The sequence below is a fragment of the Natrix helvetica genome, assembly GCF_964273705.1.
Source record: "Natrix helvetica genome assembly, chromosome: Z".
NCBI lineage: Eukaryota > Metazoa > Chordata > Lepidosauria > Squamata > Natricidae > Natrix > Natrix helvetica.
The window spans coordinates 6,804,980-6,826,568 of record NC_138554.1 but is presented as its reverse complement, the minus strand read 5'-3'; positions in this window follow the sequence as shown (position 1 = coordinate 6,826,568).

Sequence of the window (21,589 nt, the reverse complement as noted above, 5' to 3'; positions counted from 1 at the left end):
ACGTTTATTTACACTCAGTTTTTTACTTCTTTCCTTGCTGAATTTCCACAGTTCGCATACTTTCCTGCATGCTATTAATTTTCCATTCCTTCTCCATTAATGTATACTCAGTATGCTTAAACTTGAGTCTTTATCTCTCTTAAATCGGTATAAAACCCTTGATGCCTGAAGCTTTCTTCACTCAGTTAGGCAATTCCAAGACTGCCAGAAATTGGCAATGCAAATCTGTCCTCCCACGAAGCCTTCTAGATCAGAGGTTCTCAATCTTCCCAGTGCCACGACCCTTTAATAAAGTTCCTCATGTTGTGGTGACCCCCAACCATAAAATTGGTGTCTCGGTTCCTAAGACCATTGAAAATATGTGTTTTCTGATGGTCTTAGGCGATCCCTTTGAAAGGGTCGTTCGATCCCCAAAGGGGTCCCGACCCACAGGTTGAGAACCACTGTTCTAGATCGATATATTTTGGGCTGTCTTCCTGCCTTGTAATCACTGATTGGTGGTTATTCTTACCAACACTTATACATCAGAAGAAGTTTTGACATGATGTCTATATACTAACTTTGGGGTGAGGAACACATTCTCTTCCCTCAGGATTTTCCCTCTACAAGGAAAGGAAACAAATCCCATGTTCTTCTCTTTTAGACCTCTAGATTTTGATGTGACTACAGAAAAGAAATCTAGCTGTACAGCTTCCACATTGCCTTGCAAGAATTCTACTTAATCAAATGTAAGGGTAGCCATTGTGTCAAACAGGACAATATTTGTCTTGATATTTATAAGGACATTCACCTATTGATGTCTTTGTTTGTATGTTAGAGTACGTTAAAAACTACAATGTGAATGTGGAGAGGATGTTCTTTATCCAAAAACATTAATCGATTAAGGGACAATAGGCAATTGTTCTTTACCTGATATATCCAGGGGTCGGATTCAGTCGGTTTGGATTGGTTCGGATAAACCGATTGTTACATTTTTGCGTAGTTCGGAGAACCAGCTAATTCCACCACTGACTGGCCCTTCCCAATATGCCCTGCCTGCCTCTCCCCTCCCTGTCGCTCCTTATCTTGCCTCACACGCCTTGGCCATGGCATAGCAGTTACTGTTTTGTGTCTCTTTTGCTCACTAGCTCACTTGCCTCGACCAGATGTCCCCCGCACCCCAGTGAGCCTTCCCCCCGACCTTCCATGTGCCTCAGTTCCTTGCCGTGCCTTCCTTCACCATTCTCCACTGCCTCCCATGTGGCCCGTCCATCTGCCTGCCTGGTGAGCCTTCCTTCATCTCTTTGCCAGTGCAAGGGACTTCTAGCCACCAACTCTTTGCTGGTGCAAGAGCCTCCAATCACTACACCTTTGCCAGCCTAAACCAAGGTGGCAGCTGCTACCTCTTTGCTGGCCTCAGCAGCCTTCAGCTATTGCTTTTTTTTGCCAGTGTGAGGGACTTTGTTTCAATTACTCTAATGTAGAGGCTGCTTCATTATTCTTTGGACTGGAAAATTGTGTAAAAATCAACTGTGCGGGGCCTGTGCAAAGAGAACTATGAAAACCCTTCTCTGAGGAACTCTTTTATCTCAAGCAACATGTAAATGAAGGCACAATTTCCCCTTCAAAGGCAAGAGTTGACACCCACCAACACAAAGTTGTACATTTCCCCAAATCCTTTTCTATCATATATCCTCCTTTTATTAGAGAGAGTCAGAAATGATCCTGAGGCTAAACTTTTTATTCTTCCTTGTACTCCCTGGAGGTAATATTGGACTAGAAACTCTAGATAGAGTGTCGTTTCAAGTTTCTCTTCTTATATACAGGAAATCTCATTGAAGCATCTTTCGTTTTAGGTGTGAGATCTGAGGTCCAGTTTGTGGAGTCTGGGGGAGATTTGAGAAGACCTGGAGAGTCCCTCCGTCTCTCCTGCCAAGCCTCTGGATTCACCTTCAGCAGCTATGACATGAACTGGGTGAGACAGGCACCAGGGAAAGGACTGGAATTCGTGGCACATATATGGTATTCAAATATCTTCTACTCAGACAAAGTCAAAGGACGCTTCACCATCTCCAGGGACGATGCCAAAAGCCAGCTGTACCTGCAAATGAACAGCCTCAAACCAGAGGACACAGCTGTCTATTACTGTGCGAGAGGAACACAGTGAGAGGAAGTGAATCTGAAGCCTATCAAGAACTTTCTCTCCTTCTGAGCAGCTTACACTTATTTTCACTCAGTCCTTTTATTTCTTTCCTTGCTGAATTTCCTCAGTCTCATACTTTCCTATGTGTTATTCATATTCCATTCCTTCTCCATTAATTTATCCTCAGTATGCTTAAACCTGACTCTCTGTCCTTCTTAAATCTGTGTAAAAACCCCTGATGCCTGAAGCTTTCTCCTTTCAACTGGGCAATTGACAATTGCAAAAAAATAATAATAATCTAAAAATATTTTTGGGTACAGATACGAAGATTCAGAAGATTCTGAAGGTTAAACTAGAATTGAAAGCAGAAAGTTTTCCTTTCGGACGAATAGAGAGGAAGCTAGTAAAAAAAAAGTCATGATGCTTTCTTTTTATATAGGATAACTGAAAGGAAACTATGATACGCTCAAAAATGAAAGACTCATCATCACCACAATGGAGGCACGAATAGTGAAGATAATGGGATTTGCAGAGAAACCAAAACGAATGTCTTTGATTAGAAAACCCTTTGCAGACCTTTTTCGCGAAGCAGACGAACAGGCAGTTGTGATTTGTGGTTTTGATGAAAAATAAATGGATAGTAGAAAAACATGAGCTCCTTTTTGTAATCATAAAGGTAGAAGAAATATGAAGCTTCCCTTTTCTGTTTCTTTTCAGTCTCTTTCTATACTCCCTCCTGTCAGGCGTTCTAAATACCATGCATGAAATAAATCATTGTCCAAGGCAGAATCATCCTTAAAGTTCCCATTTATTCATACAGGCAAGTTAGCACGTCTATGGAATTCCAACTCTAATGTTCTTCCTGGAATTCCACCCAGATGAAAGTTCATGATCTATCCCCACACCCCATAATCCATCACATGTTCCAATCATCATCTTCCACACTGGCATCTACACCCCTCTGCTTCCAGTCAGGTGTCGAGGTGCGGAGACAAAAATGACCTTGAGCTTCTATAAAAGAATGACAACAAAACATTCCACAATCCTACTGCTTTCTATTCCCCACTCCCAACTACTACGCTAATGAAACACATAGGAAATTATAAGAAAGTGTGGCAGGCCAAAGATCCTAAAAAGAACATAACTACAGGCCTGACACCTTGCTCCCTCCTTCTATTCCTTCCTTCCTTCCTTCCTTCCTTCCTTCCTTCCTTCCTTCCTTCCTTCCTTCCTTCCTTCCTTCCTGTCAGAGTTTGTTGTAGAAAATCAAATCCAGAAAGCAAACACAGGTAACTGATTCAGAAGGATTGATTTAAATAAGAAACTTCTTTACAAGGTCCCTATTTCTCCTCAATTTGTGCATCGCCTGGTATTGCAATATTAATGAACCAGGCTTTTTTCCCCCCACAGTTGTGACATTGGGCATGTTTTTGGGCTAGATGTCAATCTGTACTACTATTATTTCAAATTTTATCCATCTTGGTGAATTAAATCTGGGCAACAAATCACTGAATAAAACATCAAAAAATAGCAAGCCCAAACAAGCAGTATATAAACGGCACTCACCAGAGAGAGAGTACCATAAGTCATCTCTGACTTAACATCCGATGTGCTTTGCGAAATATAGAGGAAACTAAATTCTTTGTAGAGTATAAAGTTCTTTATTTGTAGAAATAATTAATATAGAGGAGATAAATATCTTCTCCGCTATCTTCTCTCTCATTCCAACTCGGACTTACCAATTGTGCCTCAACAAACATTCTGGTTTGGGGGTTCTTCTCAAAGAGCCACAGAAAGGGTAGAGAATGTGGAAAGGTTTTAGTGGATATACAAGGGTGCTTCCCTTCGTCTTTATAATGCCTTGGTAAGGCCACACTTGGAATACTGCATTCAGTTCTGGTCGCCACAATGTAAAAAAGATGTGGAGACTCTAGAAAGAGCGCAGAGAAGAGCAACAAAGATGATTAGGGGACTGGAGACTAAAACATATGAAGAACGGTTGCAGGAACTGGGTATGTCTAGCTTAAGAGAAAGAAGGTCTAGGGGAGACATGACAGCATTGTTCCAATATCTCAGGGGTTGCCACAAAGAAGAGGGAGTCAAACTATTCCCCAAGGCACCTGAGGGTAGAAGAAGAAGCAATGGGTGGAAACTAATCAAGGAGAGAAGCAACTTAGAATTGAGGAGCAATTTCCTGACAGTTAGAACAATTAATCAGTGGAACAGCTTGCCTCCAGAAGGTGTGAATGCACCAACACTGGAAGTCTTTAAGAAGATGTTGGATAGCCATTTGTCTGAAACGCTATAGGGTTTCCTGCCTAGGCAGGGAGTTGGACTAGAAGACCTCCAAGGTCCCTTCCAACTCTACTATTGCATTGTATTGTATTGTCTTCTGTCTCCAGCGTAGCCTTTTCAAAAATGATAATTGCACGTTCCTTGCCTCCCCCTTGGAATCACTTTGAAGAAGCGGTGAAATTGTGCAAGTCTTTGTTTTAATTACTCTAATATAATTTAAATATTTACCATTTAAAAAGAGAAAGAGTCTGACTTCACATTTATTAAGACTGGAATATTTTGTCAAAGTCCCCCACAAGGAAAACTGTGAGATTAATGCACTGAGTGGTTCTTTTATCTGAAGAACTATGTAAATGAAGGCAAAATTTCCCCTTTAAAGGACCCACTTGATTCCTCTTTTCAGGCTACACCCACCCACACAAAGTTTGTGCACTTTCCTTAATTCTTTCCTCTCAATTCCCTCCATTCATTACAGGGAGCAAAAATGATCCCATGGCTAAATTGGGTGTTCTTGTTAGTGCTCCTTCAAGGTATTTTTGACCCTCTTTAAAGAATTAAGTTCAATTTTTTCTTTTTGTATATAAAAGGTTTGATTGAAACATTTTTCTTCTTAGGAGTCCAATCTGAGGTCCAGTTGGTGGAGTCTGGAGGGGATGTGAGGAGACCTGGAGAATCCCTCCGTCTCTCCTGCCAAGCCTCTGGATTCACCTTCAGCAACGACTGGATGCACTGGGTGAGACAGGCTCCTGGGAAAGGCCTGGAATGGGTGGCAGCAATAGCTACAGGATCATCTCCTTCCACTTACTACCATGACAAAGTCAAGGGACGCTTCACCATCTCCAGGGATGATTCTCGCAGCCAGCTGTATCTGCAAATGAACAGCCTCAAACTGGAGGATTCTGCAGTTTATTACTGTGTGAGAGACACAGTGAGAGGAAGTGAATCGGATGCCAAGCAAAAACCTTCTCTTCCTCTTAAAAGCCCTCCAAAACGATTCAGTCAAAGGAAGTTGTGTATTTGAACTTAGAAGCTGAAGATAAATCTCCATGACATGTCGTGGAAACTCACATCTGATTTTTGTAGAAGCGGTGAGGATTGAGCCAAGGGAGGTAAACATTCGTCACTGGAAGCCTCCCCTCCCAGAATCCCTCTGAGACTCCATATTTGGGGCTGTCTTCCTGCCTTGATATAATCTCTTCATTACTCTTGCCGCAATTTCACATCAAAGAAATGGATGGGCTGACCTGACTTACTCCCTAATAACCTTTGGAGAGTAAATAGAACTTGGATCCGTCCGTCATTGATCTTGCTTAACAGCAAAATGATTTGAAAATCACATGTGTAAGTTATGTCTGAAAAATCTCTAAGTGAATGCACTGAGGGGCTCTTTTATCCCAATCAATTTGTAAATCAGAACATGGTTTCCCTTTAAAGAAGCTATTTCACTTTTCAGGCTCTACCCTCCAACACAATGTTTTTTTTTAATACAATACAATACAATACAATACAATACAATACAATAATAGAATACAATAGTAGAGTTGGAAGGGACCTTGGAAGTCTTCTAGTCCAACTCCCTGCCTACGAAGGAAACCCTATACCATTTCAGACAAATGGCTATCCAACATCTTCTTAAAGACTTCCAGTGTTGGGGCATTCACAACTTCTGGAGGCAACTTCTGTTCCACTGATGAATTGTTCGTGAGTTTGTGAGGTTCCTAAATTTTTTCCCTCCATTCATTACAGGGAGCGAAAATAATCCCATGGCTGAATTAGGTACCCTTGTTAGTGTTCATTCAAGGTAGTTGTTTTTCCCCTCTTTAAAGAATTTCCTTCCATATTCTGTTTTTTGTATATAGAAGGCTTCATTGAAACTCTTTTGTTTTTAGGAGTTCAATCTCAAATCCAGTAGGTGGACTCTGGAGGGGGTGTGAGAAGACCTGGGGAGTCTCTCCGTCTCTCCTGCCAAGCCTCTGGATTCACCATCAAGACCTATAGAATGAGCTGGATGAAACATTCTCCAGGGAAAGGCCTCGAATGGGAGGCAGCAAAAGCTTCAATCTCATCTGCTATCACATACTACTGAGACAAAGTGAAGGGGCCCTTCACCATCTCCAGGGAGGATGCCAAACAAGAAGCTGCATCTGCAAATGAAGAGCCTCAAAGCTGAAGACAAGGCAGTCCATTACTGTGCGAGAGACACAAAGTGAGGGGAAGGGAATCCGAGGCCATGGAAGAATTTTCCTTCCTTCAGAGCAGCCCTTCAACTTCTTTTAGCCAAAACGATGGATTAGTGAATTGGGATTCATCACAATCCAGAGAGAATCTTGGACTATTTTGTTTTGGGAATCCCATGAGTGTGTTTGTTTGAAGAAAATGAAAAGTGGAAAAAAATAGTTTGTTTTAACATCACTGTTTACAACTGGTCAGGTGTTAGAAACAAACTGGAATTAAAAATAGTCCTTTACTATCATGGTAGAAAAGAGGAAATGAAACTATATAGCATAATCTTTCTAAATATCCAAACTGCCATATAGATATTGAGGAAACATTAGGAAGATGACTCCCCTCCTCACTTTCGACAATGGGGGGCAGTGTTGTCACATGAAACCCCATGGCTTCTTCACTCAGTGGGGGATGGGCTGCGGAATAAAAGAAGTGTCATTAGATATTGTCTCATTTCTGAGACGTTTTTTTATTAGTTTCCACAATCGTTCACTGAAATATCTCAAGAGTATTTCACATATCAGGATGTTATAATCCTCACCGTGAAGCTCAGAATTTTGGATAAAATGATGTATCATTGGCGTTTGTATCCAGAGGAAGTTTCTACAAACTATAAACTTCACACCTTTGCATTTTATCATACACACACACACACACACACACACAAACACACACAAATACACAACAGGGATGGGTTCCAGCAGGCATTACTGCCGGTTTACTCATGGTCTTGTACACACACTTGATGTGCAATTAAAAATTGCTCTGCGTATGAGCAGAAACGAAAAACAAGATGATGTTTAAATTACAATAATATAAACCTGCCATTTCTGCTAAAAAGAGAAAGAATCTGACTTCACTTTTATTAAGACTGGAATATTTTCTGAAAGACCCCCAGGTATGGAGACTAAAAGGAAACCTGTGAGATTAATGCACCAAGGGGCTCTTTTATCTGAAGCGATATGTAAATGAAAGCACAATTTCCCCTTTAAATGATCCACTTGATTTCTCTTTTCAGGCTACACCCACCCACACAAAGTTTATGAACTTTCCTGAATCCTTTCCTCTCAAGTCCCTCCATTCATTACAAGGAGCCAAAATGATCCCATGGCTGAATTGGGTATCCTTGTTAGTGCTCCTTCAAGGTATTTTTTCCACCTCTTTAAAGAATTAACTTCATTTTTTTCTTTTTGTATATAGAAGATTTCATTGAAAAAAACTTTTGTTTTTAGGAGTCCAGTCTGAAGTCCAGTTGGTGGAGTCTGGAGGGGACATGAGAAGGCCTGGGGAGACCCTCCGTCTCTCCTGCCAAGCCTCTGGATTCACCTTCAGCAGCTATGAGATGGCCTGGGTGAGACAGGCTCCAGGGAAAGGCCTCGAATGGGTGGCCTTCATAAGTACATCCTCAACTCCAATTCACTACTCAGGCAAAGTCAAAGGACGCTTCACCATCTCCAGAGATGATTCCCGCAGCCAGCTGTATCTGCAAATGAACAGCCTCAAACTGGAGGACACAGGAGTCTATTACTGTGCGAGGAGCACAGTGAGAGGAAGTGAATCTGATGCCAATCAAAAACTGTTTTATCCTCTGAGCAGCTTTCCAAATTGAATCAGAAAATCAAATTTCAAGCTATTTAGCTCTCATCAGCTAGCCATACCCTTACTGGGATTCGAACCTGGGCTATATTACATATTAGGCTGATAAGGAGGAGAGCCTGTGGCTTAGTGGCTAATACATTTGCCTATACATCTATACTAGTCTCCCTTTATTTATTTATCAGCACAAATACAACACAAACATAGCAAAGGCAACATTAAAAATAAAAATATGGTTTTCTGCCTGGATGGTCTTCTGTTATGAGCCGAAGGACAGAAAGGGGGAGTAGTGAGCTCCCTCCCATATTTGGGCATACCAGGGGTTTTAACACAAATACATACCTATTTCCCTGGCTCAGCTGATAAGGAGGAGAGCCTGTGTCTTAGTGGCTAATACATCTGCCTAATATGTAATACAGCCCAGGTTCGAATCCCAGTAAGGTATGGCTAGTTGATGAGAGCTAAATAGCTTGAAATAGATCTATACTAATCTCCCTTTATTTATTTATCAGCACAAATCCAACACAAACATAGCAAAGGCAACATTAAAAATAAAAATATGGTTTTCTGCCTGGATGGTCTTCTGTTATGAACTGAAGGACAGAAAGGGGGAGTAGTGAGCTCCCTCCCATATTTGGGCATACCAGGGGTTGTAACACAAATACATACCTATTTCCCTGGTCCAGCTGATAAGGAGGAGAGCCTGTGGCTTAGTGGCTAATACATCTGCCTAATATGTAATACAGCCCAGATTCGAATCCCAGTAAGGGTATGGCTAGCTGATGAGAGCTAAATAGCTTGAAAGCTATCAATAGATACAAACTAAATGTAAGCCATTCTAAAATTTATTGTAGGAAAAACAATTTAAGCAATAGAGTAGTAAATGTGTGAAACACACTACCTGATCCTGGTGTTAGTTTCTCTAACCCCCAGACCTTTTACCTTAAGCTGTATACTATGGATCTTACTCGTTTCTTAAGAGGTCCCTAAGGGGGTGTGCATAAACGCACCAGAGTGCCTACCGTCTCTGTCCTACTGTCCCATATTTATGTACTCTTTTTTACGTGTTTATGGCTATGTTTAGCTTATTTATAGGCATTTATTTGTGCCATTTTTTCATGTGTTTTCATACTTGGTTCCTTGTACTTGTTGATAAACAAACAAACAAACAAATACATATTTACTGAAAAACAACCCTTCCCGTTTTCCTCTGTACCAATAATTGAACATGTCTGCCTTGCTGATCATAAGGGTTTGCTCGTAATCTCAACTTTGTTGCAAAGAATTCTATTGTGACAATGAAGAGAGCATCTGATATATTAGGAAAAGAGGAAAAGAGTTTGAAGAAATAAAGAAAACTAACTCACAAGGAGCTACAAAAATGATGCTATAGTGACATCCTGTCTAATCCTAATGAAATCCACACTCACCCAATGGAAACAAAGCATTGGGATTGAAAAAAGAAATGGGGTGGAATGATTATCCTAGAAAACAAGTAGAAAAGTGGTACACAATGGATTTCGGTCAATGAAGCAGCACTAACAATAGGAATGGCAATTATATACATTGCTCTATGATGCTTACAGAAATCTCTAAGCTGCTTACTTAATATTATATTTTTCAGCCCAAAACGATGGATTAGTGAATTAGGATTCATCTAATGGGAATCCAATGAGAGAGTTTGAAGAAAATGAAAAGTGGAAAAAATAGTTTGCTTTAACATCACTGTTTACAACTTGGTCTGGTTTTAGAAACAAACTGGAATTAAAAATAGGCCATTACTATCATGGTAGAAAACAGGAAATGAAGCTATAGCATAATCTTTCTAAATATCAAAAGTGCCATATAGATATTGAGGAAACATTAGGAAGATTCCTCCCCTCCTCAATGTGGACACAGGGGGGCAGTGTTGTCACAAGAAGCTCTATGGCCTCTGCACTCTGTGGGGGATGGGGTGGGAATAAAACAAGTGTCATTATATATTGTCTCATTTCTGAGATATGATTAGTTTATTTTAAATTCCATAACAGTTCACTAAAAACTGAATAGAGATGTGACTTTTCCTTCATGTTCTGTCTCCAGAGTAGCCCTTCCAAAAATTATAATTGCATGTTCCTTACCTCTCCCTTTGAATCACTTTGGAGAAGTGGTGGAATTTTGAAAGTCTTTATTTTGATTACTCTAATATAAACCTGCCATTTCTGCTTTGAATTTACAGTAAGAGAAAAGAAAGAAATAGTTTGCCTTCACTGTTATGAAGACTGGTCTATTTTGTTAAAATCCCCCCCTCTCCTTGTAACCACAAGGAAAACTGTGAGATTAATGCACTGAGGGGCCCTTTTATCTGAAGCAATATGTAAATGAAGGCAAAATTTCCCCTTTAAAGGATCCCCTTGATTTCTCTTTTCAGGCTACAACCACCCACACAAAATTTATGCATTTTCTTGAATTCTTTCCTCTCAATTCCCTCCATTCATTAAAGGGAGCCAAAATGATCCCATGGCTGAATTTGTTGTCCTTGCTAGTGCTCCTTCAAGGTATTTTTCCCCCTCTTTAAAGAATTAAGTTCATTTTTAACTTTTTATTTCATTGAAAAACTCTTGTTTTTAGGAGTCCAGTCTCAGGTCCTGTTGGTGGAGTCTGGAGGGGATGTGAGAAGACCTGGGGAGTCCCTCCGTCTCTCCTGCCAAGCCTCTGGATTCACCTTCAGCAGCTACTGCATGAACTGGGTGAGACAGGCTCCAGGGAAAGGACTGGAATGGGTGGCCCGCATATGTACAGGATCATCTCCCTCCACTTACTACCCAGACAAAGTCAAGGGACGCTTCACCATCTCTAGGGATGATTCTCGCAGCCAGCTGTATCTGCAAATGAACAGCCTCAAACTAGAGGATTCTGCAGTTTATCACTGTACAAGAGACACAGTGAGAGGAAGTGAATCGGATGCCAAGCAAAAACCTTATCTTCCTCTCAGAAGCCCTCCAAAACGATTCATTCAAAGGAAGTTTTGTACTTAGAAGGTGAAGATAAATCTCCATGACATGTGATGGAACCTCAAATCTGATCTTGGAAGAAGAATTGCGGACCTTGTAAGCTCTTTGATGTTGAAAAAAAGATAATATCCAGGTTGTGTAATGAGAAATATGGATTGATGTCCCTCAGATCTCCCTTGATATCTTTGGAACTCTGAATCCCTTAATCCTCAGTATTACCAAATCTCAGTGTTTTATTTTTTTTTAGACATGTTCCTCCATTTTAATTCTTTCTATATCACTATATATTTCACACCCTCAATCCTGAAGTTCTCTCCCCTCAGTAGGATTGAGCCAAGGGGGGTAAACATTGGTGACTGGAAGCCTCCTCTCCCAGATTTCCTCTGAGACTTCATATTTTGGGCTGTCTTCCTGCCTTGATATAGTCTCTTGATCACATCAAAGAAATTGGTCAACTCTCAGCAAGGAATAACTGATCAATAGCAAACCCAGACAAGCAATATATAAAACAAATATTATTGATGAGTTAAAACCAATCTAATAAGCAAAGAACATCCCACAGGCTTGATCAATTTCTCCTGTCCGTGTCTTTTCCTTGATTCAACTCAAATTGTCTTACAGATGGGTGTCTCATCGTTTGGTTTCTGCTTATATTTTGAGGGTTTCCTCAAGGGGACATCCTAAGGGGAGGAAATGTAGGGAGGAAAAATCTAATAAATTCATTAGATTTTTGACTGATCTTCATTTCATGCTCTATCTCAAAATATCTTTATTGCACCTTCCCAACCTGTCCTTTTGAATCACTTTTGAGAATTTCTGCAATTTTGCAAGTCTTTGTATTAATTACTCTAATATAAGCCTGCTGTTTTTCCTATGATATTGTAGTTTAAAGAAAAGGAGTATCCCTTCGCTTTTATTGAGAGTGGCCTGTTATGTGAAAATCAGCCATATAAACTGTGAGATTAATGCACTGAGGGGCCTCTTTATACTTGCAATATGTAAATGAAGGCACAATTTCCCCTTTAAAGGAGCCCCTTGGTTCCCCTTTTCAGGCTACACCCAACCACACAAAGTTTGTGCACTTTCCTCAATCCATTCCTATCCATTCCTTTCATTGGTTACAGGGAGCAAAAAATGATGCTGTGGCTGAATTTGGTGCCCATGTTAGTGCTCCTTCACGGTAGTTTTTCCCCTCTTTAAAGAATTTCTGTCCATATTCTCTTTTTGTATATAGAAGATTTCATTGAAACACTTTTGTTTTTAGGAGTTCGAGCCGAAGTCCAGTTTGTGGAGTCTGGAGGGGGTGGGAGAAGACCTGGGGAGTCCCTCCGTCTCTCCTGCCAGTGCTCTGGATTCACCTTCAGGAGCTATAATATGCACTGGGTGAGACAGGCTCCTGGAAAAGGAATGGAATGGGTAGCCACCATACGTACAGGATCATCTCCTTCCACTTACTACCCAGACAAAGTCAAGGAACGTTTCACCACCTCCAGGGATGATTCTCGAAGGCAGCTGTACCTGCAAATGAACAGCCTCAAACTAGAGGATTCTGCAGTGTATTACTATGTGGGAGAGACACAGTGAGAGGAAGTGAATCGGATGCCAAGCAAAAACCTTCTCTTCCTCTCAGGAGCTCTCCAAAATGATTCAGTCACAGGTAGTTGTGTGTTTGAACTTAAAAGCTGAACATTAATATCTATGACGTGTCGTCTAACCTCAAATCTGATCTTGGAAGAAGAAGTATGGAACCTTGTTAGCACTTTGATGTTGAAAAAAAAGATAATATCCAGGTTGTGTAATGAGAATTATGGCTTGATGTCCCTCAGATCTCCCTTGATATCTTTGGAATTCTGAATCCCTTAATTCTCAGTATTACCAAATCTCAGTGTTTTATTCTTTTTAGACATGTTCCTCCATTTTAATTCTTTCTATATCAATATATGTATTCAACCTCCTCAATCCTGAAGTTCTCTCCCCTCAGTAGGATTGAGCCAAGGGATGTAAACCTTGATCATTTGAAGCCTCCTCTCCCAGAATCCCTCTAAGACTCCTTATTTTGGGCTGTCTTCCTGCCTTGATATAGTCTCCTGATTATTCCTGCTGCAATTTCACATCAAAGAAATGGATGGGCTGACCCGACCTACTGCCTAATAACCTTCAGAGAGTAAATAAAACTTGGAGCCGTCCATCAACTATCTTGTTTAACAGCAAAATAAGTTGAAAATCACATTCGTAAGTTCTGTCTGAAAAAATCTCTAAGTAAATGGACTGAGGGGCTCTTTTATCCGAAATAATATGTAAATGAGAACATGGATTCCCTTTAAAGAAGCTGAACCCACCAACACAAAGTTTGCATGGTTTCCTAAATCCTTTTCTATCAATGCCCTCCATTCTTTACAGGAAATGAAAATAATCCCATGGCTGAATTTGACGCCCTTGTTAGTGTTCATTCAAGGCAGATTTTCCCCCCTTTTTAAATAATTCCTTTCCATATTCTGTTTTTGTATATAGAAGGTTTCATCGAAACACTTTTGTTTTTAGGAGTTCAATCTCAAGTCCAGTTGGTTGAGTCTGGAGGGGATGTGAGAAGACCTGGAGAATCCCTCCGTCTCTCCTGCCAAGCCTCTGGATTCACCTTCAGCAGCTACTACATGTATTGGGTGAGACAGGCTCCAGGGAAAGGAATGGATTGGATGGCCGACATACATACAGGCTCATCTCCTTCCACATTCTACTCGGACAAAGTCAAGGGATGCTTCTCCATCTCCAGAGATGATGCCAAAACCAACTGTACCTGCAAATGAACAGCCTCAAACTAGAGGACACAGCAGTCTATTACTGTGCGAGACACACAGTGAGAGGAAGTGAATCTGATGCCAAGCAAAAACCTTCTCCTCCTCTGAGCAGCTTTCCAAATTGAATCCGGAAGTTGAAATTGGGCATTTAAAGTGAGAAGCAGAAGGTAAATCTCCTTACTCAATATGGAACCTCAGGTCTGATCTTCGAAGAAGCCGTGTGGAAGATGATTGCTTTTTTAAGTAAGAAGAAGGAAATCTTCAGGCTGTGGAACAAACTGGGGAGTTTGTAAAAAGTGGCTTCCTATCTAATCCTAATATAATCCACACTCACTGAATGGAGACAAATCATGTGTGTTGAACAAGCGAGAGTAAGAATGATTATCCTAAAAAACGATTGTAAAAGTGGTAAAGAACAGATGTTGATGAATGAAGTAGCAAAAGCATTTTTATAGCACTTCATGGTACTTTACAGACCACTCTGAGCAGTTTAGAGAGCCAGCTCATTTCCCCCCAACAATCTGGGTCCTCATTTTACCAACCTTGATTGACGGAAGAGTGGGTTAAGTTTTAGCCAGTCAGTATCGGGTAAGGTTCTACATTTAGGCGACAAAAACGGAATGCACAGGTACAGTATAAGTGGTACCTTGCTCAATAGTAGTAACTGTGAAAGGGATCTTGGAGTCCTAGTGGACAACCATTTAAATATGAGTCAGCCGTGTGCAGCAGCTGCCAAAAAAGCCAACACAGTTCTAGGCTGCATCAACAGAGGGATAGAATCAAGATCACTTGAAGTGTTAATACCACTTGGTAAGGTCTTGGTAAGGCCACACTTGGAATACTGCATTCAGTTCTGGTCGCCACGATGTAAAAAAGATGTGGAGACTCTAGAAAGAGTGCAGAGAAGAGCAACAAAGATGATTAGGGGACTGGAGACTAAAACATATAAAGAACGGTTGCAGGAACTGGGTATGTCTAGCTTAAGAGAAAGAAGGACTAGGGGAGACATGATAGCAGTCTTCCAATATCTCAGGGGTTGCCACAAAGAAGAGGGAGTCAAACTATTCTCCAAGGCACCTGAGGGTACAACAAGAAGCAATGGGTGGAAACTAATCAAGGAGAGAAGCAACTTAGAACTGAGGAGGAATTTCCTGACAGTTAGAACAATTAATCAGTGGAACAGCTTGCCTCCAGAAGTTGTGAATGCCCCAACACTGGAGGTCTTTAAGAAAATGTTGGATAGCTATTTGTTTGAAATGGTATAGGGTTTCCTGCCTAGGCAGGGGGTTGGACTAGAATGCCTCCAAGGTCCCTTCCAACTCTACTATTGTATTGTATTGTATAGTATTGAACTCCTGGCAGTGTGCAGAGTCAGCCTGCAATGCTGCATTCTAGCCACTGCAGCACCAGGGAAATACTCATGCAACCCTCACTGCACAGGATAATGTAAGCCATGTCTGACTTAGCAGTAGACGTACTTTGCGAAATATAGAGGAAAGTGAATTATTTGTAGAATATAAAGTTATTTCTTAGTAGAAGTAATTAATTTATAAGAGATGAATATTTTCTCCGTCTATTTTTTCTTTCATTCCAACTCTGACTTACTCATTGTGCCTCAAAAAGTATTTGGGTTTTGTGGTTCTTTTCAAAGGTGAGGGGAGAGAATGTGAAAAGTTTCTACTGAATATAGATGTGTGTTTCCCTTCTTGTCCTGTCCCCAGCGTAGCCCTTTTAAAAATTATAATTGCATATTCCTTGCCGCTCCCTTTGAATTATGGAAAGGCAGTGAAACTCTAAAAGCCTTTGTTTTAATAACAATAATATAAACCTGCCATTTCTGCTATAAAAAGAGAGTTTGATTTCATGTTTATTAAGGCTGGAATATTTTCTGAAAGTTCCCCATGTAACGAGACTATAAGGAAAACTGTGAGATTAATGCACTGAGGGGCTCTTTTATCTGAAGTGATATGTAAACGAAGGCAAAATTTCCCCTTTAAAGGATTCACTTGATTTCTCCTTTCAGGCTACACCCACCCACAGAAAATTTATGCACTTTCTTGAATTCTTTCCTCTCAATTGCCTCCATTCATTACAGGGAGCCAAAATGATCCCATGGCTGAATTGGGTGTCCTTGTTAGTGCTCCTTCAAGGTATTTTTTTTTCCTCTTTAAAGAATTAACTTCATTTTTTTATTTACTTTTTGTATGTTGATTTCAGTGAAAAACTCTTGTTTTTAGGAGTTCAATCTCAAGTACAGCTGGTGGAGTCTGGAGGGGATGTGAGAAGACCTGGAGAATCCCTCCGTCTCTCCTGCCAAGCCTCTGGATTCACCTTCAGTACTACCTACATGAACTGGGTGAGACAAGCTCCAGGGAAAGGACTGGAATGGGTGGCCAAAATACGTACAGGCTCATCTCCTTCCACAGTCTACTCAGACAAAGTCAAGGGACGCTTCACCATCTCCAGGGATGATTCTCGCAGCCAGCTGTATCTGCAAATGAACAGCCTCAAACTAGAGGATTCTGCAGTTTATTACTGTGCGAGAGACACAGTGAGAGGAAGTGAATCAGATGCCGAGCAAAAACCTTCTCTTCCTCTCAGCAGCTCTCCAAAGTTATTCAGTCAAAGGAAGTTTTGTATTTGAATTTAAAAGCTGAAGATAAATCTCCATGACATTTGATGGAACCTCAAATCTGATCTTTGTAGAAGCAGTGTTGAACCTTATTAACACTTTGATGTTGGGGAAAAAGTAAATAAAACTTGGAGCCGTCCATCAACTATCTTGCTTAACAGCAAAATAAGTGGAAAATCACATCCGTAAGTTCTGTCTGAAAAAATCTCTAAGTAAATAGACTGAGGTGCTCTTTTATCCCAATCAATTTGTAAATCAGAACATGATTTCCCTTTAAAGAAGCTGCATGGTTTCCCTTTTCTGGCTGTACCCACCCACACAAAGTTTGGGTAGTTTTCTAAATTATTTCCTATTGATTCCCTCCATTCTTTACATGGAACGAATATGTCCCCATGATTGAATTTGGTGCCCTTATTAGTGTTCATTCAAGGTTGTTTCCCCCCCCTCTTTATAGAATTTCCTTCCATATTCTCTTTTAGTATATAAAGGTTTCATTGAAATGCTTTTCTTTTTAGGTGTCCAATCTCAAGTCCAGTTGGTGGAGTCTGGAGGGGATGTGAGAAGACCTGGGGAGTCCCTCCGTCTCTCCTGCCAAGCCTCTGGATTCACCTTCAGCAGCTCTCTCATGGGATGGGTGAGACAGGCACCAGGTAAAGGACTTGAATGGCTGCCAGCAATAGCTTCAGCCTCATCTGCTACCACATACTACTCAGCCAAAGTGAAGGGACAGTTCCCCATCTCCAGGTACAATGTACATATCCAGCTGTATCTGCAAATGAACAGCCTCAAAGCTGAAGTCAAAGCAGTCCATTACTGTGGGAGAGACACAAAGTGAGGGGAAGGGAATCTGCGGCCATGGAAGAACTTTCCTTTCTTCAGAGCAGCCCTTCAACTTGTTTTAGGCCAAAACAATGGATTAGTGAATTAGGATTCATCACAATCCAGAGAGAATTTTGGACTATTTTGTTCTGGGAATCCCATGAGAGAGTTTGTTTGAAGAAAAAGAAAAGTGGAAAAAAATAGTTTGCTTTAACATCACTGTTTACAAGGTGGTCGGGTTGTAGAAACAAACTGGAATTAAAAATAGTCCATGGTAGAAAAGAGGAAATGAAACTATAGCATAATTGTTCAAAATATCCAAAGTGTCATATAGATATTGAGGAAACATTAGGAAGATGCCTCCTCTCCTCAGTGTGGACGCTGGGGGGCAGTGTTGTCCCATGAAACTCCTCTGCACTCAGTGGGGGATGGGCTAGGGAATGAAAGAAGTGTCATTCAATATTGTCTCATTTCTGAGATGTTTTTTTTTTTAATTAGTTTCCACAATAGTTCACTGAAAACTCTCAGGAATATTTCACATATCAGGAGGTTATAATCCTCACCATGAAGCTCAGAATTTTTGATAAAATGATGTATCATTGGTGTTTGTATCCAGAGGAAGTTTCTACAAACTATAAAGATACTTCACACCTTCGCATTTTATCATACACACACACATATACATACACAACAGGGATGGGTTCCGGCAGGCATTACTGCCGGTTTACTCGTGGACTTGTTGTGCATGCACTTGATGTGCAATAAAAATTGCTCTGCGCCTGAGCAGAAATGAAAAACAAGATGACGGCGTTTATAGCGCGACCTGGAGAACCAGTTCCGGGGCGTGGCAGGCCTGAGTTGCTGCCAGTTCCAGTGACCAAAGTCGCCAAACCATTACTGGTAGAAACCCATCACTGATAGACACTCACCGGGATTATTTCTTCCTCATTTTGAAGCCATGTCTGAGTTGAAAATTAAATACGAGTCAACTGTGTGTGGTGGCAGCCAAAAAGCCAACACAATCCTAAATTGCATTAACAGAGGGCTACAATCAAGATCACATGGGATAATAATACTGCTCTATACAGCCTAATAGTAGACTGCATCCAGTTTTGGTCACCACACTATAAAAAGATTTGAGACTTTACAAAGGGGGCAGAGAAGAACAACAAAGAATATAAGGGGACTGGAGGCTAAAACATATGAAGAACGGTTGCTGGAATTGGTGTATGTCTTGTTTAATGAAAAGAAGGACATGATAGCAGTGTTCCAATATCTCAGGGGCTGCCACAAAGAAGAGGGAGTCAAACTATTCTCCAAAGCACCTAAAGATAGAACAAGAAGCAATGGGTGGAACCTAATCAAGGAGAGAAGCAACCTAGAAATAAGGAGAAAGTTCTTGACAGTGAGAGCAATCAACCCATGGAACAGAAGTTGCCTTCAGAAGTTGTGGGAGCCTCATCACTGGAGGCTTTCAAGAAGAGACTGGACTGCCATCTATCAGAAATGATGTAGGGGCTCCTGCTTGGGCTGGTGGTTGGACTTTATGATCTATAAGGTCCTTCAAACACTGTTAATCTGTTAGTGCTAAACACCTCAAATTGTGCATCCCCTGATATTACAATATTAATGAAGCTGCTGCCCCCCCCCCCTCTTTTCCATAAAAGTAATATCAGGCATGTTGTGGGCTAGATGTCAATCTGTACTACTATTATTTTAATTTTGATCCATCTTGGTGAATCAACTCTCAGCAATGAATAACTGATCAATAGCAACCCCAGACAAGCAATATATAAAAGAAATATTATTGACGAGTTAAAATCAATCTTATAAGCAAGGAACATCCCACAGGCTTCTTCTTTCTGTGTCTTTTCTTTGATTCAACTCAAATTGTCTTACAGATGGGTGCCTCATAATTTGGTTTCTGCTCACATTTTGAGTGTTTCCTCAAGTGGACATCCTAAGGGGAGAAAATGTAGGGAGGAAAAATCTAATCAATTCATGAGATTTTTGACTGATCTTCTTTTCATGTTCTTTCTCAAAATATCTACTTCCAAAAATTTTATTGCACATTCCCAACCTGTCTTTTTGAATCACTTTTGAGAATTTCTGCAATTTTGCAAGTCTTTGTATTAATTACTCTAATATAAACCTTCTGTTTTTCCTATGATATTGTAGTTTAAAGAAAAGGAGTGTCCCTTCGCTTTTATTAAGAGTGACATGTTATGTGAAAATCAGCCATATACACTGTGAGATTAATGCACTGAGGGGCCTCTTTATACCTAGCAATATGTAAATGAAGGCACAATTTCCCCTTTAAAGGAGCCCCTTGGTTTCCCTTTTCAGGCTACACCCAACCACACAAAGTTTGTGCACTTTCCTCAATCCATTCCTATCCATTCCTTTCATTGGTTACAGGGAGCAAAAAAATGATCCTGTGGTTGAATTTGGTGCCCTTGTTAGTGTTCCTTCAAGGTAGTTTTTTCCCCTCTTTAAATAATTTCTGTCCATATTCTCTTTTTGTATATAGAAGATTTCATTGAAACACTTTTGTTTTTAGGAGTTCGAGCCGAAGTCCAGTTAGTGGAGTCTGGAGGGGATGTGAGAAGACCTGGGGAGTCCCTCCGTCTCTCCTGCCAAGCTTCTGGATTCTCCTTCAGCAGCTATTGGATGCACTGGGTGAGACAGGCACCAGGGAAAGGACTGGACTGGATGACCAGCATAAGTACAGGCTCATCTCCTTCCACTTACTACTCTGACAAAGTCAAGGGACGTTTCACCATCTCCAGGGATGATTCTCGAAGCAAGCTGTATCTGCAAATGAACAGCCTCAAACTAGAGGATTCTGCAGTTTACTACTGTGCGAGACACACAGTGAGAGGAAGTGAATCGGATGCCAAGCAAAAACTATCCCCCCCCCTCTGAGTAGCTTTCTAAATTAAATCAGGAAGTCAAATTTGCATATTTAAAGTGACAAATAGAATTTATATCTCTGTGTATAATATGGAACCTCAGATCTCATCTTTTTTTGTTTAATTAATAAATCAATTGTCAACGAGTACAAGGAAACAAGTATGAAAACACATGAAAAAAATCACACAAATAAATGGATATAAAGAAATAAAACATAGCCATAAACATATATAAAGAGTAGATATAAATGGAGACATTAGCACAGGGATGGTAGGCACCCTGGTGGGCTTATGCATATCTCCTTATGGACTTCTTAATCAATGTGGAAGGTCCTTGGTAGTCAGTTTAAGGTAAAAGGTCTGGGGGTTAGAGGAACTAACGACAGGAACAGGTTCCGTGTTCTAAGAAGCCATGGAGAAGATGATTGACATTTTGATAGGCGAGAAGAAGGAAATCTCCTAGCTGTTTGAACAAACTGGGTAGTTTGAAAATAAAATGGTTTATCTAATCCTAATGTAATCCAGACTCAACCAATGGAAACAAATCATGGATGTTGAACAAGAGGCAGCAAGAATGATCATCATTAAAAAATGATTATAAAAGTTATACAGAACAGATTTTTGAGGAATGGAGTAGCAAAAGCATTTTTATAGCACTTCATGGTACAGACCTCTCTGAGCAGTTTAGAGAGTCAGTATATTCCCCCCAACAATCTGGGTCCACACTTTACCAACCTTAGAAGAATGGAAGACCAGGTCAACTTTGAGCCAGTCAGGATCGAACTCCTGGCAGTGGGCAGAGTCAGCCTGCAATGCTGCATTCTAACCACTGGACCCCCAGGGAAATAGCCATGCAACCCTCACTGCGAAATATAGAGGAAAGTGAATTATTTGTAGAATATAAAGTTATTTCTTTGTAGAAGTAATGAATTTATAAGAGATGAATATCGCCTCCATCTATCTTTTCTTTCATTCCAACTGCGACTTACTAATTTTGCCTTAAAAAGCAATAATATAAACCTGCCATTTCTGCTAAAAAAAAGAAAGAGTCTGATTTCATGTTTATTAAGGCTGGAATATTTTGTGAAAGTCCCCCATGTAAGGAGACTACAAGGAAAACTGTGAGATTGTTTCATTGAGGGGCCCTTTTATCTGAAGCGATATGTAAATGAAGGCAAAATTTCTCCTTTAAAAGATCC